The sequence below is a fragment of the Polyodon spathula genome, chromosome 51 (assembly GCF_017654505.1).
Source record: "Polyodon spathula isolate WHYD16114869_AA chromosome 51, ASM1765450v1, whole genome shotgun sequence".
Classification (NCBI taxonomy): domain Eukaryota; kingdom Metazoa; phylum Chordata; class Actinopteri; order Acipenseriformes; family Polyodontidae; genus Polyodon; species Polyodon spathula.
This window is the reverse complement of record NC_054584.1, coordinates 2,195,594-2,213,593: the sequence shown is the minus strand read 5'-3', so window position 1 is coordinate 2,213,593 and position 18,000 is coordinate 2,195,594. Positions and strand designations below refer to the sequence as shown.

The 18,000-nt window shown below is 38.2% G+C and overlaps 1 long non-coding RNA gene across 2 annotated transcripts; it reads right to left on the bottom strand.

Annotated features, from left to right (window-relative positions):
• Positions 1–6,767: 6,767 nt before the first annotated feature.
• On the bottom strand, positions 6,768–17,994 carry LOC121306911. 2 transcript variants are annotated; one of them, XR_005948252.1, is made up of 4 exons: positions 17,838–17,994; positions 15,456–15,608; positions 14,893–14,935; positions 6,768–6,929 (listed from the first exon to the last, which is right to left on the bottom strand). It is a non-coding gene; the product is annotated as an uncharacterized LOC121306911 (long non-coding RNA). The 2 variants fall into 2 exon arrangements; XR_005948253.1 differs by lacking the exon at positions 6,768–6,929 and adding an exon at positions 10,515–10,622.
• Positions 17,995–18,000: the final 6 nt, after the last annotated feature.

Below are 18,000 nucleotides of genomic sequence, written 5' to 3'. Positions count from 1 at the left end.
ATATATATATATATATATATATATATATATATATATATGTTGTTATGAACCAAAACATCAATAAGCAAACTTATTATGACTTATTTAAGGTGGTACAGCTGGATTACAATTTTAGATAGTTTTAGATTATGTTTAATGGTGGCTTCACACAAGTGACTAAAGCTGGTCAGAAGCAGAAAATGTTTTCCTGGTCTGTCTATGAATAAATGAAGTTTATACAGAGAGAATCTCAACGATTTGTGATATTTTTCCAAATGATAATATAAAGTCACTCATGATCTATTGTTATAAAAGCACAGCATAGGCACATATATTGTTTTTCATTTTACAATATGGATCATTAACACTAGAACTCAATTAACTTCCAATTGCGGTTTAAGAATAAAACAAACAAAAAATATTGTATCAGTTCAGACCAAAAAAAAGCTAAAGCGAACAATTTCTTATCAATTTGAGTGTTTCAATGTGCAAACAAAGCAGAGTAATATTTATCTAAAGCTTTTGTGTGAGCACAGCATTTGAATCCGGACATGAATCTGGTTTTGTTCGGCAGCACACACAGACACAGATTATTCTTATTATTTTTTTTTTATGCATCTGGTACCTTCGGTAGCAGTCAAGGGGTTAATTGTTCATTTCTGACCAAATCTGAACACAAAGGGCATGATATTTGAAAGGTTTGCGCACCTCGCCGAGGGGTATGCATGTCACAAATGGCCTTTGTGCCGAAATTGTGCCAAATTGCCATATTCGAAACGTCCTTTTACGCGTCACAATCCATTCTACGCTGTGCAGAAATAAAATGCATGCATCACGCAATATGGGGGGAGTGGCCGACAATATGCGTGATCCTGGTATATTCGAACGTATGCGCCAAGCACAAAACCAGGTTTGTGACACGCAGAATAAGGATTGTAAAAGGACTGCGTTAACTCCGTGCACACTACAATTCCAACACTGAATACAAACAGGCAACAATGGAAAATGTGAGTAGCATGCAGCGTGTTCATCGACATGTGGATGTGAATGATGCAAAGCACACCCAGCAACAGCAACCCCAACATAGGTGAAGATATGCTGAAAGGGTGTACCGGCCTCGGCACACATATGAGGAGCTCAGCAATGAGCAAGTCATGTCCAGGTATCATCTCGACCGAGACATGCTGACTCATCTATGTCACATGCTGCATGATGACCTGGCCAGAACAAACCTGCGACAGTCATGCCTTGTCTGAGCAATTGATAGTGTCTGTCTGTATGTGTATCCTGGCTACCGGGACCTTCCAGAAGGTAACGGGTGATATAGTGGGGATCAACCAGTCAGCCGTGTCCCGCCACATCGACCAATTCATAACCGTGTTGCTGCGACGTGCTGAGGAACATATTAAATTCCCCAGTACCAGAGCAAACAGTGAGGAGACAATGCAGGGTTTTATGAGGTCGTGCACCTGCCGCGCGTGGTAAGTGAAATTGACTGCACCCATATTGCTATCCGGGCACCTGTTCCAGTTGTCCTGTTCTATCAGGATTCCAGTTGTATTCGGAATAGTGGGAAATTTGAATAGCTATTCCATGCCATGTAAACAGGGTATTCTGAATGAATCCCTCCGTATTCTGGATACCAGTATACTGAAAACGTGATCCCGAATACCCACTTAGTATTAGGATACTATCGGAATACTAGCCCTTCCAGACACCTTATTCAGAAAATCTTTTTTTTCTAGACACACGAGTCATCATTTTATAGTCTATAATATATAAGACAATGGCTTGCAAAAACTGTGTTTCGGAAACGTTTTTTGACGTGTTTAAATATACCCAAACTGGTTGTCGACTATGCAATATCTAACTACCTTTAGCTTTATATTGATAAAAAGATCGTAAAAAAAATTCAATTCAAATCATCTAGTAGGCCATATATATATATATATATATATATATATATATATATATATATATATATATATATATATATATATATATATATATATATATATATTTATTTATTATCCTTTATTTAACTAGGTCGTCACATTGAGATTAAAACCTCTTTACAAGTGAGACCTAGCCAAGCAGGTAGCAGCAAGTCAATCGGACAACAAGAACAAGTACACAATAAAATACAATTAAGACACAGGCAAATCACATTTAAAACAGTAATAAAATACACAAAAGTAGTCAACTATTTAAAACAATTACAACTCTCAGTCACAAAATCATGCAGTTTACTCTTAAATTGCAATAAAGATATCTCCGTCTGCAGCTTTAGTTTGGACTGGAACTCATTCCAGGACCATGGGGCATAATAAGCAAAGGATCCTTTACCAGCCTCAGTACGCACATTTGGGATTTTAAAATGAAAAAAAAGAGATCTGAGGCTATGGTTACTATGGGAGGCTATAAGGTATTCATTTAAATGCATATATTCATATAATTTACATTGAATAGCCTTATATACCAGAATATACCAGTGCTTCAATCTGCGTAAAGCCAAAGAAGTCCAGCCTACCAAATCGTATAATACACAATGATGAGTATTAAATCTTGCATTTGTATTGTACCTCAATGCTGCATGATATAGCGAGTCCAGTTTACCTAAAGTTGATGGTGATGCAAACCTGTATACTGCATCACCATAGTCAATTTGCGGCAAAAACATACAAGCAATAAGCATCTTTTTTGTTTACATAATAACATATATAACATGTGCATATCATAGTGACGTTTATAGCGTATTCCCATGCCCAACAGACGAGTGTGGAAACATGCACTCGCCTCTGTCCAGCACACTGCCTTCCTTCTGTTCCTTTAACACGGTCCTATTAGCATGTGGTAATGCATCGGTAATTAGAAACATGAGATGCAAATGTGTTCTAGGTGGACATTCAATATGCACATAGTGCAATCAAATCTGAATTGGGCGAAAGCCCTACTTCGTCTGAATATACCAATATCTGCGCAATAGCGATGCGCTGGTTCCAATAACTGCGCACCGCTAGTTCCAATAACTGCGCACCGCTAGTTCCAATAACTGCGCACCGCTAGTACCAATAACTGCGCACCGCTAGTTCCAATAACTGCGCACCGCTAGTTCCAATAACTGCGCACCGCTAGTTCCAATAACTGCGCACCGCTACCAATAACACCGCTAGTACCAATAACTGCGCACCGCTAGTTCCAATAACTGCGCACCGCTAGTTCCAATAACTGCGCACCGCTGGCTCAAATAGTGTCAGAGTAACAGTCCACTGGAGTTGGGTACAATAGTACAAACGTACAATAGTAGAGAAGCCCAACCCCCCCCCCCCCATCCACACACACTGGATGGGTGAATCAGTTTATCACTGTATTGATATGATGGACAGTGGTAGTGTGTTTACATGTACAGTTATGTGTTCTTCACTGCTCCATAGGCGTATCGGCATCCAACTGTACCATCCAAGTATGGAAATGAAGCTTGGGAGAAGGATGAAGTGGGGTGGGGGGGATCCTGCCTGTTATCTTTGCTGTGTGTTGCCACACATCTATAAATTAATTGTAGAAATACATCATACACCCATCTTGTGGCCGATTGCTTTATTTGGCTATTCCATAGGTTGCTGTGCATTACGGGTGAGGGGTGGCCAGCTGCAGTCCGGAGAGCCAAACACCGACAGGGCACTCTTGATGTGAAAGGCATGCTGACGTTTTCCTAACGCCAGACCGGTGATACGATCAACCAATCAAAGACCTGTATTTTATCTGCAGCAGCCCAATCATAAGTTAGCTGAGGCGGGACAAACAGTTCTTTTAACTAATTTCTGGCCATTTTTATGCAGCTGTCCAGTCTGCTGAATGTCGGTGTTGCTAATTGTACAGAGACTGTTCATTTATTGAGAAATTATATTAGGCTACAATTAACATTTTAGGAGCGTATTTAGAATTAATTATGATTCTTACAAAAAAAAATGGCATAACGACAAAAATCCATTCTGGCGACACTCAAAACCTTACAAACTGGGCTTAATAATGATGTTCAACTGGGTGAGTAGAATTAATAACATAACGCATTTCTGTGTATTGTGTATATAAAAATGCTTGATTGATGATTACTATGCAAGTGAATGAACTCGTTACATATACAAATCAGAGCGTGTGCTACCACAACAGACTTTGTCATGGCACAACTTATGTGTGTATATATATATATATCATTCAGAAAAAAAGACAGTATACAAAGCCTTTTTTTTAATTTTGCTTCAAAAACATACACTATGTCAGATCAGCTGGTCTTTAAAGAAACCTGTCTAGTGTGATACAATACTGTCTGTATTCAATAAAACAGTGGCGTTATCAGTACATTAATTTGAAAACTCATAAGAACATAAGAACATAAGAAAGTTTACAAACGAGAGGAGGCCATTCGGCCCATCTTGCTCGTTTGGTTGTTAGTAGCTTATTGATCCCAAAATCTCATCAAGCAGCTTCTTGAAGGATCCCAGGGTGTCAGCTTCAACAACATTACTGGGGAGTTGATTCCAGACCCTCACAATTCTCTGTGTAAAAAAGTGTCTCCTATTTTCTGTTCTGAAGTCTCCTATTTTCTGTTCTGATTCTGAACTCGGCGGCTAGCTATGGAGCCAATGTGTATTTGAATGGTCTGTATGTATGTGTGCACGATATATTGTTTGGCCTCGTCTGTTGCCATATCAGTACATACTGTGGCAACAGCAATGATAGCAGCTTGTCGGGGTAATGCCATTACTAATGGCGACTGTCCATCATTCTGCATTCTCGCTTGGTTGTTGTGTGCAGTTGCTATATTGCTAGTGAATGCACAAACAGATTTGCGAATTGCTCAAAAAACTGCTAGATTCCAATGTCGTGCAACTGCTTTGTGCCGTTTTGAAATATCTCTCATTTTGTGCCAAAGCACTATTTTTTTTGCGAGGCACAAATTTAGCAAGGGGATTGCTCGAAGATCGGGCCCATATATGTTTAGTCTATAGACCTGTCATTAGTTGTAAATAAATGACAGTTGTCTGGTTCCATCTTGTCTGATGACTCCAACGAGGTATGACACAGGCCCGGTTTTTGGGATGGAACAGCGTAACAGTCTCACGTTTTGATTGGTCCATGTATGTCACATGTATATGTCGTCACACGAGTGGAAAAGTTTGCAGGCATTTTTAACGTTACGATCAGAGAGAGAGATCGAGAGATCGATCTGCTTTCAATTAAAATATAACGTAGTATTTTGCTGTACTAATATAACAAACTATGGGTTATTACTTTATATGAATTATCATGTTTTGCATGAATGTAAGAATTGTTTTTTTTCTGTAGTGGTGTACTTTTTTCTTCAAATAGCGTATATCTGTAAGCATTTGCACGATGTATTTTAATATCAAATATATACACTATTGCAGTTTTGTTACAGAATACATTAGTTTATCTCAAATGTAATCACAGTTTTAAATATAGACTGCTCCCGTTTTCTTTTACGTCCCAAATTCTGGGTTGATTTGGTTTGAAGATAACGTCCCAAATTCTGGGCAGCTATCATTTTCAGATAACGTCTCAAATTCCTGGCCGCTCTGATAACGTCTCAAATTCCGGGCCACTCTGATAACGTCCCAAATTATGAGCTGCTCTGGTTTTTAGATAACGTCCCAAATTCTGCATTTTCGAATTCAGCCCAGTTTTTGGGATATTCTGCTCAGCTGACAGCCGAGTTTCTAAGTCATGCATGCCCAGTTTACCATAAACTGGATCGTGAATTCATTTGAGAGTAACCCAGAGTACATGAATCAAAGTTATTGTATGTTTTACTCTTCCTAGAAAAGTTTTTTTATGAAGAAACTGAAATAAAATGTAAATGATAAAAAACTTCTTATTACAATGAAGAAACTTGAAAGATATATGAAAATTAATTAAAGCAGACATTTTCCTTTATTAAAGGCCAATATTAAAACACTTTTGAGAAGGAACATGATATTCCAAATGTAAAAAAAGGACATTTCCTTTGCTTGTGTAATGTCCATCAGTATATAGATCTGCGTAGGGGTTTATCAGAGCTTCTGGGTTTAAGAGACCTTCAACAACTTAAAATAAATCTTATTGTATTAAACATTTTCCTTATCTATTCCTGATAGTTTATACTGTATGCCAGGGGTTTTCAGTCTTTTTTTGAAACTGTACCCCTTCTACCTGGAGGCTTCAGCTCAAGTACCCCTTTACAATTTTCTCAGTTGCAATAAAATGGAGAATAATCTGATGACCCCTCCACCGGTTTATTTAATAAATAATTTAATGTCACAACAGTTTGGGTACAAACTGCTGGTTTAGGACAGAATAACAAACAGTAGCTTTAATTCTTAAAACTTTTAATTACAAGTATTTGGATGCACAGAATTAAAAAGACAAGTATTTGGTAATCCTTTGGAAACAGTCGGATTTGCTTTCTATTTGTCAAAGTTAGTATGCATAATACACAAAAGTGTGCACTGGAAATGTTTTATTTTTTTTTACGTTAACATTTACTTCCCATCTTTGCATAATTGTGTGACATTTAAAATGTTTACCTCAAGATAAAACCTCAAGATTGTGATCCTAAAACACTTCCAATGGACTTAATCAGTGTTTCTGTTGCATGAATACACTATAATATGTGCACCTTTCAGGTCTTATATATAATGGACATTTGTTTTTAGTATTATGCCATAGTAAATCGCGATCGGGTCCTCCTGTCGTACCCCATAAGTCCACAAATCCTGGCCAACGTAGTACTCTCTTTAGATGCACAACAGTCTTAGCTAAAGAAATTGGGTTCCTTTGAGTTTGTATAACCCAAGATCGCCATTTGCCGAGCCTTACCCTGATGGTGTTTTTATAATGGGATTTGCCATAGGGAGAGGGTGGTCTCTTATCATACCTCATATCTCCACAACCTAGGAAGGAAATTAAAAGAGAAAACCAAAACTGTGGTATTTTCTGGTATACTACCGGCACCTTACAAAGGACCATATGGACAGCTGGAAATAATTAATCAAAACGCATGGCTGAAGACGTGATGCACACGGGAAGGCTTCACCTATCTTGATCATTGGACCACATTCTACAACGAGGACTATCTGTATAGACGGGATGGACTGCATTTAAATAACAAGGGAACCAGTCTACTTGGAGAAAAGATCCTCGAGCAGGTTCAGAAGCATTTAAACTAGAAAGGAAGGGGGGAGAAATCAACAAAAAAACAGAAGGGAGACCGCATCAAAACAAGAACAACAACTCAGGTAAGACAACCATTAAATGGATTTATCTAAATGCTAGAAGTATCAGAAACAAAATTCTAGAACTTGAAGCTGCTGCACTAACAAGTAACTATGATGTGATAGGTGTTACAGAAACGTGGTTGTCTGAGAGTGATGGGGACGAATATAATATTTGTGGGTATACACTGTATAGGAAAGACAGGCAGGACAGAAGAGGAGGAGGGGTAGCGCTATACATAAGAAACAGTCTTGAAGCCCAGGTGTTAAACCTGGACAAAGAAAATAAAACCGAATCAATATGGGTCAGAATAACGGACAGAAATTCAAAGGGCATAATAATAGGAGCATGCTATAGACCGCCAGATTCAGACGGTGAGCACAATAATCTGTTATACAATGACATTAGAAATGTGTGTAGCAAAGGAGAAGCCATACTAATGGGGGATTTCAACTTCCCCCAAATAAAATGGGAAAACCCGGTGGGTAGCGCGAAGGATGAAATAGAAATGGTGGAAATGACAAATGACTGCTTCCTAACACAATTTGTCAAGGCACCGACTAGAGGGGAGGCATGCCTTGATTTAGTCTTTTCAAATAACGAAGACAGAATAACTAAAACAGAGGTCAGAGAACCACTAGCAAACTCAGACCACAACATGGTCTCATTTGAAGTGTTTTTTAAATCCCCAAAAGTAATGACTAAAGCTAAGGTTTACAATTTTAGAAAAGCAAACTATGAAGGTAAGAAACAGAGACTAACAGAAGTAGATTGGAGTAAAATAGAAAAAACACCCACAGAAGAAGGATGGTTGTTCTTCAAAAATGTAGTACTAGAGGCGCAAAACAATTACATCCCTAAAGTAGACAAATCTAAATGTAAAACTAAATTGCCAAAATGGTTTAATAGATCAATTAAAAAAAATATTCAGCGAAAAAAGGCACTTTACAGAGCATTAAAAAAGGACCAAAAAGAAAGTACGCAGAAAGAGTACACAGAACTGCAAACGCAAGTCAAAAAGGAAGTTAGAAAGGCCAAGAGAGAAATAGAAATGAACATTGCTAAGGGAGCTAAAACCAATTCCAAAATGTTTTTCCAATATTACAACAGCAAGCGAACATTCAAAGAGGAGATTAAATGTTTAAGAGATACAAATGGCAAAATCGTAGATGAAGAAAAAAAAATAGCAAATATATTAAATGATTACTTTTCACAAGTTTTTACAAAGGAAGATACTGACAACATGCCCCACATGTCATCCAGTTCCTATCCAGTTTTAAATAACTTTAGCATAACTGAGGCAGAAGTGTTAAAGGGACTAGGAGCTCTTAAAATAAACAAATCCCCTGGGCCGGATGAGATCCTCCCAGTAGTACTCAAAGAAATGAAAGAAGTAATTTACAAACCGCTAACCAAGATCATGCAGCAGTCTCTTGACACAGGGGTGGTACCGACAGACTGGAAAATTGCAAACGTAATACCGATCCACAAAAAGGGAAACAAAACTGAACCAGGTAACTACAGACCAGTAAGCCTGACTTCTATTATATGCAAACTTATGGAAACTATAATAAGATCCAAAATGGAAAATTACCTATATGGTAACAGGGTCCTGGGAGACAGTCAACATGGTTTTAGGAAAGGGAGATCGTGCCTAACTAACTTGCTTGATTTTTTTGAGGATGCAACATCGATAATGGATAATTGCAAAGCATATGACATGGTTTATTTAGATTTCCAGAAAGCTTTTGACAAAGTCCCGCACAAAAGATTAATTCTCAAACTGAACGCAGTTGGGATTCAAGGAAACACATGTACATGGATTAGGGAGTGGTTAACATGTAGAAAACAGAAAGTACTGATTAGAGGAAAAACCTCAGAATGGAGTGTGGTAACCAGCGGTGTACCACAGGGATCAGTATTAGGTCCTAATCTACATTAATGATTTAGATTCTGGTATAGTAAGCAAACTTGTTAAATTTGCAGACGACACAAAAGTAGGAGGAGTGGCAAACACTGTTGCAGCAGCAAAGGTCATTCAAAATGATCTAGACAAGATTCAGAACTGGGCAGACACATGGCAAATGACATTTAATAAAGAAAAGTGTAAGGTACTGCACGCAGGAAATAAAAATGTACATTATAAATATCATATGGGAGATACTGAAATTGGAGAAGGAATCTATGAAAAAGACCTAGGAGTTTTTGTTGACTCAGAAATGTCTTCATCTAGACAATGTGGGGAAGCTATAAAAAAGGCTAACAAGATGCTTGGATACATTGTGAAAAGTGTTGAATTTAAATCAAGGGAAGTAATGTTAAAACTGTACAATGCACTAGTAAGACCTCATCTTGAATATTGTGTGCAGTTCTGGTCACCTCGCTATAAAAAAGATATTGCTGCTCTAGAAAGAGTGCAAAGAAGAGCAACCAGAATTATTCCGGGTTTAAAAGGCATGTCATATGCAGACAGGCTAAAAGAATTGAATCTGTTCAGTCTTGAACAAAGAAGACTACGTGGCGACCTAATTCAAGCATTCAAAATTCTAAAAGGTATTGACAGTGTCGACCCAAGGGACTTTTTCAGCCTGAAAAAAGAAACAAGGACCAGGGGTCACAAATGGAGATTAGACAGAGGGGCATTCAGAACAGAAAATAGGAGACACTTTTTTACACAGAGAATTGTGAGGGTCTGGAATCAACTCCCCAGTAATGTTGTTGAAGCTGACACCCTGGGATCCTTCAAGAAGCTGCTTGATGAGATTCTGGGATCAATAAGCTACTAACAACCAAACGAGCAAGATGGACCGAATGGCCTCCTCTCGTTTGTAAACTTTCTTATGTTCGTCTTATGTTCTAACCCCTGGGGCAACGAAGCAGGGAGCAATCTCTTCATGTGCACATGACTCTCAGCTAAAGAAAATCACCAGCCATGGGTTCGAACGCCACCCCGCCGGGAAAAGAGTGGGAAGAAATAAAAAGGAAAATAAAGTTAAAGCTGCTCCAGCGAACCTGAATGAACTTGAAGATGTCATAGGCTTCATGGCAGAAAATGCCGCAAGACCTTCTCATGACATGCTTGCCTTTGTGTGAAAGACTCAATTAAGCCAGCTGTACTGTAGGTGGACATTCAAGGGTTTTGATTTCAAGCAGTCAACTGTGTGTGAAAATTACACAAACCCATGTATGATACAAAGTGATATGCTTCATAAAATGTGTCAAATAATTTTTTCATTTCATACATGTCCACCTTTAGCAGGATATCTTGATAAGGTCCTGTGTGCTCTTCAAGGCAATCTTGAGCACCTTCCCCAGTGCATCCAAGCAGCTTGCCCTTCAGTTCATCTTGATTTGTAATCACACAATACCTGCTGCAGACAGAGCCAGAGCCCGTATTCATAAAAGGACTTAAGTGACAAAATTGTAAGTAAGGTACCTATTTGGGCCACTTAAATAATATGGAATTCATAAAACATGCTAATTCAAGTAGGATTCTTAATTCTCATCTTGACGATAAGCCACCTAAGGAGATGTTCTTTAGTGCAACAGGTGAGGTTACTGTTTGTGTTGTGTGTGTTTTTCTATGACAGGTGATGTTTTTGTGTGTGTTGTGTGTGTTTTTCTATGACAGGTGAGGTTATTGTGTGTTTTTCTATGACAGGTGATGTTATTGTGTGTGTTGTGTGTGTTTTTCTATGACAGGTGAGGTTATTGTGTGTGTTGTGTGTGTTTTTCTATGACAGGTGAGGTTATTGTGTGTGTTGTGTGTGTTTTTCTATGACAGGTGAGGTTATTGTGTGTGTTGTGTGTGTTTTTCTATGACAGGTGAGGTTATTGTGTGTGTTGTGTGTGTTTTTCTATGACAGGTGATGTTATTGTGTGTGTTGTGTGTGTTTTTCTATGACAGGTGAGGTTATTGTGTGTTTTTCTATGACAGGTGAGTTATTGTGTGTGTTGTGTGTGTTTTTCTATGACAGGTGATGTTATTGTGTGTGTTGTGTGTTTTTCTATGACAGGTGATGTTATTGTGTGTGTTGTGTGTGTTTTTCTATGACAGGTGATGTTATTGTGTGTGTTGTGTGTGTTTTTCTATGACAGGTGAGGTTATTGTGTGTGTTGTGTGTGTTTTTCTATGACAGGTGATGTTATTGTGTGTGTTGTGTGTGTTTTTCTATGACAGGTGAGGTTATTGTGTGTGTTGTGTGTGTTTTTCTATGACAGGTGAGGTTATTGTGTGTGTTGTGTGTGTTTTTCTATGACAGGTGTTGTTGTGTGTTTTTTATTGTTACTGTGTGTGTTGTGTGTGTTTTTCTATGACAGGTGAGGTTATTGTGTGTGTTGTGTGTGTTTTTCTATGACAGGTGATGTTATTGTGTGTGTTGTGTGTGTTTTTCTATGACAGGTGATGTTATTGTGTGTGTTGTGTGTGTTTTTCTATGACAGGTGATGTTATTGTGTGTGTTGTGTGTGTTTTTCTATGACAGGTGAGGTTATTGTGTGTGTTGTGTGTGTTTTTCTATGACAGGTGAGGTTATTGTGTGTGTTGTGTGTGTTTTTCTATGACAGGTGATGTTATTGTGTGTGTTGTGTGTGTTTTTCTATGACAGGTGAGGTTATTGTGTGTGTTGTGTGTGTTTTTCTATGACAGGTGATGTTATTGTGTGTGTTGTGTGTGTTTTTCTATGACAGGTGATGTTATTGTGTGTGTTGTGTGTGTTTTTCTATGACAGGTGTTATTGTGTGTGTTGTGTGTGTTTTTCTATGACAGGTGATGTTATTGTGTGTGTTGTGTGTGTTTTTCTATGACAGGTGATGTGTTTTGTTATTGTGTGTGTTGTGTGTGTTTTTCTATGACAGGTGTTGTTATTGTGTGTGTTGTGTGTGTTTTTCTATGACAGGTGAGGTTATTGTGTGTGTTGTGTGTGTTTTTCTATGACAGGTGAGGTTATTGTGTGTGTTGTGTGTGTTTTTCTATGACAGGTGTTATTGGTGTGTTGTGTGTGTTTTTCTATGACAGGTGATGTTATTGTGTGTGTTGTGTGTGTTTTTCTATGACAGGTGATGTTATTGTGTGTGTTGTGTGTGTTTTTCTATGACAGGTGATGTTATTGTGTGTGTTGTGTGTGTTTTTCTATGACAGGTGATGTTATTGTGTGTGTTGTGTGTGTTTTTCTATGACAGGTGATGTTATTGTGTGTGTTGTGTGTGTTTTTCTATGACAGGTTTTGTGTGTGTTTTTCTATGACAGGTGATGTTATTGTGTGTGTTGTGTGTGTTTTTCTATGACAGGTGATGTTATTGTGTGTGTTGTGTGTGTTTTTCTATGACAGGTAACATTAATAAAGAAGCCTGGTATGATTGCAGCGTGTGTTGTTTTTCTATGACAGTATTTTACTTTTGGTGAGGTTATTTTGTGTGTGTTGTGTGTGTTTTTCTATGACAGGTGAGGTTATTGTGTGTGTGTGCAGTTTCTATGACAGGTGATGTTATTGTGTGTGTTGTGTGTGTTTTTCTATGACAGGTGAGGTTATTGATGTGTTTTTCTATGACAGGTGATGTTAGCCCTTGCAGTGTGTTGTGTGTGTTTTTCTATGACAGGTCACTCCCTCTAGTTGTGTACATTGTGTGTCATTTTTCTATGACAGGTGAGGTTATTGTGTGTGTTGTGTGTGTTTTTCTATGTGTGTTATTTGTGTTTTCCTATGACAGGTGAGGTTATTGTGTGTGTTGTGTGTGTTTTTCTATGACAGGTGAGGTTATTGTGTGTGCATTGTGTGTGTTTTTCTATGACAGGTGAGGTTATTGTGTGTGTTGTGTGTGTTTTTCTATGACAGGTGATGTTATTGTGTGTGTTGTGTGTGTTTTTCTATGACAGGTGATGTTATTGTGTGTGTTGTGTGTGTTTTTCTATGACAGGTGATGTTATTGTGTGTGCATTGTGCTGTCAACACACCTGGATTTTTCAAAATATTTTCTGCAGATTGATGTCATGTGTGTGAAATGTGTGTGTTTTTCTATGACAGGTGATGTTATTGTGTGTGTTGTGTGTGTTTTTCTATGACAGGTTTTACTATGTGTGACAGTGTTGTGTGTGTTTTTCTATGACAGGTGATGTTATTGTGTGTGTTGTGTGTGTTTTTCTATGACAGGTGATGTTATTGTGTGTGTTGTGTGTGTTTTTCTATGACAGGTGATGTTATTGTGTGTTGTGTGTGTTTTTCTATGACAGGTGATGTTATTGTTTGTGTTGTGTGTGTTTTTCTATGACAGGTGATGTTATTATGACAGGTGATGTTATTGTGTGTGTTGTGTGTGTTTTGTGTTGTTGTGAAGTAATTGTAATTGTGTTTTATTATGACAGGTGAGGTTATTGTGTGTGTTGTGTGTGTTTTTCTATGACAGGTGATGTGTATATGACAGGTGTGTGTTGTTGTGTGTTTTTCTATGACAGGTGATGTTATTGTGTGTGTTGTGTGTGTTTTTCTATGACAGGTGAGGTTATTGTGTAAATATGTGTGTGTTTTTATGAAAGGTGATCTACATTTGAGGTGCATTTGTGTGTTTTTCTATGACAGGTGAGTTATTGTGTTGTGATGTTTTTCTATGACAGGTGAGGTTAAACCTGTTGTGTATGTTTTTCTATGACAGGTGATGTTATTGTGTGGTGTGTGTGTTTCTATGACAGGTGATTTCATTCATCTTGTAGCAGTATGATGATATATTGTGTGTTTTTCTATGACAGGTGATGTTATGTGTGTGTGCTTTTCTAAAAACGCAGAACACCGATAACAGTTTTAATTCAGTGTTACTGCCAACAGTGCTGATAATGAATCAAGAACATACTGGACCTGGTCACACAATTCCTTCTCAGCATTTTAATTAAGAAACAGAGTTTGTTTTATAGCATTAGTAGATGGAAGGCATGGTAGGCTAATGAAAAATAAAGCAGCAATGTTCACATGACTGTAATATACCATGTACTATTGGATCATTCATGACTTAAAACCCTTCATCTTAAAATCATGCAGATAACATTAATAAAGAAGCCTGGTATCGATTGCAGCGTGTGTCTTTAGTGTTAAAAATAAGATTTTTATACCATCTCCATTTCTTTTAGTTATTTACAATTATATGATAAGAGAAACATTATACTCTATAGGATCTGATCCCTGTTCATGTATGTTTGAGTATTTTACTTTTGAAGGAATCCAGAAGTTTTTTTTTTAATTTACTGTGACAAATTATTTTTCTAATTTCTCCCCTCCCAGTTTGTGAATTATTTCACCGCTTCACAAAGACTCCCTTAGTGCCAGTGAAGAGGCCCAGAGGATAATGCAGGCTCCCTCCAGCCTCCTCTCTCTGAGCAGTGCTTCCCTTTTACACCAGCCAGTCTCATGCCAGAGAAGCTATTTCCAGGGGTCGATCTCCTGACTATAGAGGGAGAGGCTGGCTTCAGATCTGAAACCATTCAGTCCTGTGCACCACCGCGAGACAGTGTCCAGCCCTTGCAGAACAACCCTCCCCTCCAATTCACATCATCCATATCACTCCCCCTCTAGTTCTCTACATTTCTTAGTCATTTGTCTTTAAAAGAACCTTTACAGTATTGCAGGAATAAATGAAGACATTTAATCAACTTACCTGTTGGATGGCTTTTGGTTTTCCTGATTAGGAGCTGCACAATCTGGTAGGGAATACAAGAGCACTAGTGAAGGTTCAGCTGTCTCTTAAATGACTTCACTGTGCTGCGTGGGGCATGAGACAGTGTGTGGAGCATCCTGAGGAGAGGCATGTACACTCTGCTGGTCTTTCATGACTGGACTGTTGTCAATACCTCTGTCTGTCTCTCTTTATCTCTGTGTGTTTGTCCTGGACTGCTGTCTATACCTCTGTCTCTGTCTCTCTTTAGTAGAAGGATCTTAATATTGCATGGTAACACAGACGTTGAATTATTGTACAGTCATGTGTTTGGACTATTGCTGTACCCTTTGTTCTTTACAATGACTAGAAGAGCTCTGAATACTGTAACAAACTTGTATGACTGCCAAGAATCAATTAGAATTACTAACAAACGTCTTCACATAACCTGCATTGTGCTACAAAGCAATTCAACACACCTGGATATTAAATGCTCAAAATATTTTCTAAAGCAGAAACATTCCATCATCACATACAATGAAATCTGCAGTATCAAGAATACTTACAGGACAGTTGTGAGCAACAATTTGCTGTAGTTTCTTCAGAAGAGATATGCTACCTGTTAACAGCTAGTTAAACAGATGACTGCCAGGGAATGTGTGCTTCCTTAAATAATCCTCTCATGTGGGCGTGTTGATCAGCAAAATACACCCATCTACCTATACAAGGGGGGGAGGTGGTGCTAATAATTACGATTTATCCTCCCTCATTTCAACAACAGGTATCGCCATTGTTTTATTTATGTTTAAAAAATAAAACTGTTGAATTAAAATGAGCTTCCTAACTTTGTTCCCCCTCGTAACTGTGTTTGCATTGCAGCTGGTTCGAGGTACTGTTTTATGTTTCATCGCTGAATAAATTAGATTTTTTTTTTAATTAATGTGTTTATTGTTTTTTAAAGATTTCAGTTTGCATAACTGAATTACTAGCACCACATGTGTCAATACTACACATTAGTTGGTTGCAAACCATTGACACAAAAGTGCTTCTGAAAGGCCAATAATGTGAACGATGTTGGTTGGTCTCTTGCCATCTTTAAAGTAATTGTAATTGTAAAGTGAAATTATAGAACACAAACAGCCGCAGCAAACATTTCTTTCTTTTTTTCTTAATTTCAGTGCTTTCAAAACTTTAGCTTTCATTTCAGGAACTTTGAGCTGGAGTTCCTCTTTCAAAGAGGCTATGCAACGTATTTTGCAGAATGTGATTAAGTGTCTGCAATATGCCCCAGATAAGGCAGCACTCACCAACAGTTGCCGTTATCTTAATTGCCCTGGTCGTGGTCAAAAAACATTTCACGACGTGCCCATCACTAAATAAACGTGTTGTTTTTCCACAGAGGGGTGAGTGAATGTTTGCTCACATCAGAGCCAGTGAAACTAAGCAGTCTCCATGCAAGACATTTAAATAAGACTGTCCATTTGGAACAAGAAAATAACTCTACATTTGGAGGTGCATTTGTGAATTCTTTACTTATAAAGTAAACTTAAATAATATAGACTAAGCTTTTTCTTTTGACCCTTTGTTGCAATTCCTTTAGTCAAAGGGAGACAAAATCGAACCAGGTAACTACAGACCAATAAACCTGACTTCTATTATATGTAAACTTATGGAAACTATAATAAGATCCAAAATGGAAAATTACCTATATGGTAACTGAAGGAATAAAACTCAGAGATCGTCTTTGGGAGATTGGGAGATAGGTCTTTATTAAGCACACTGCAGTATAGAGTCCACATTGGCTTGCTAGGCTTATTAGAACATGAGCTTTTAACAGGGATCCCTTGGGAGGAGTGAAGAGATGGGACGAGAGTTCTCAAACCCCTGGATAGGTTCTAGCAGCAAGACAACATGAGCACATAAGCCAATAAACTACAGGTTCCAATAGTGCCTCTCCCAAGGGTAAAACAGTTGCAGTTTTTCTATGACAGGTCATGTTACTGTGTGTGTCAATGTGTTGTGTGTGTTTTTCTATGACAGGTGATGTTATTGTGTGTGTTGTGTGTGTTTTTCTATGACAGGAGATGTTATTGTGTGTGTTTTAATTCAGTGTTACTGCCAACAGTGCTGATAATGAATCAAGAACATACTGGACCTGGTCACACAATTCCTTCTCAGCATTTTAATTAAGAAACAGAGTTTGTTTTATAGCATTAGTAGATGGAAGGCATGGTAGGCTAATGAAAAATAAAGCAGCAATGTTCACATGACTGTAATATACCATGTACTATTGGATCATTCATGACTTAAAACCCTTCATCTTAAAATCATGCAGATAACATTAATAAAGAAGCCTGGTATCGATTGCAGCGTGTGTCTTTAGTGTTAAAAATAAGATTTTTATACCATCTCCATTTCTTTTAGTTATTTACAATTATATGATAAGAGAAACATTATACTCTATAGGATCTGATCCCTGTTCATGTATGTTTGAGTATTTTACTTTTGAAGGAATCCAGAAGTTTTTTTTTTAATTTACTGTGACAAATTATTTTTCTAATTTCTCCCCTCCCAGTTTGTGAATTATTTCACCGCTTCACAAAGACTCCCTTAGTGCCAGTGAAGAGGCCCAGAGGATAATGCAGGCTCCCTCCAGCCTCCTCTCTCTGAGCAGTGCTTCCCTTTTACACCAGCCAGTCTCATGCCAGAGAAGCTATTTCCAGGGGTCGATCTCCTGACTATAGAGGGAGAGGCTGGCTTCAGATCTGAAACCATTCAGTCCTGTGCACCACCGCGAGACAGTGTCCAGCCCTTGCAGAACAACCCTCCCCTCCAATTCACATCATCCATATCACTCCCCCTCTAGTTCTCTACATTTCTTAGTCATTTGTCTTTAAAAGAACCTTTACAGTATTGCAGGAATAAATGAAGACATTTAATCAACTTACCTGTTGGATGGCTTTTGGTTTTCCTGATTAGGAGCTGCACAATCTGGTAGGGAATACAAGAGCACTAGTGAAGGTTCAGCTGTCTCTTAAATGACTTCACTGTGCTGCGTGGGGCATGAGACAGTGTGTGGAGCATCCTGAGGAGAGGCATGTACACTCTGCT